Genomic DNA, 360 nt, shown 5'->3' with positions numbered 1-360 from the left:
AATATGGGGTAAGATTTTCCCTTTACAACGGGGTACACCCTTGCTTTGTATAGCAAAGAAAAGACGAACTTTATCTCATTGGTCGAAAATGGTATTAATAGTATATTTAGATCGGATTCCAGTTGCTTTAAATAGATGACGTGCGTTTTGATTGGCTGATTGAGGGAGCTCGATTGAGTGGAAATCACGCTGCCTTGAGCATGTCGTCAACCATTTTCCTAGTAAGTTGCACGACTGACCTAGCTCCGAAAATAGTAGAAAAGAAGACTGTTAAGCGTATCCAAATTTGATTTCATTTATTTTTTTGAAGCTGATTATACACATTTATTAATTAGTTGATAGGAATATGTACATCTGCGA

Source organism: Mizuhopecten yessoensis, unplaced genomic scaffold (genome assembly GCF_002113885.1).
Source record: "Mizuhopecten yessoensis strain PY_sf001 unplaced genomic scaffold, ASM211388v2 scaffold6823, whole genome shotgun sequence".
Classification (NCBI taxonomy): Eukaryota; Metazoa; Mollusca; class Bivalvia; order Pectinida; family Pectinidae; genus Mizuhopecten; species Mizuhopecten yessoensis.
Note: the sequence above shows the minus strand (reverse complement) of the source record.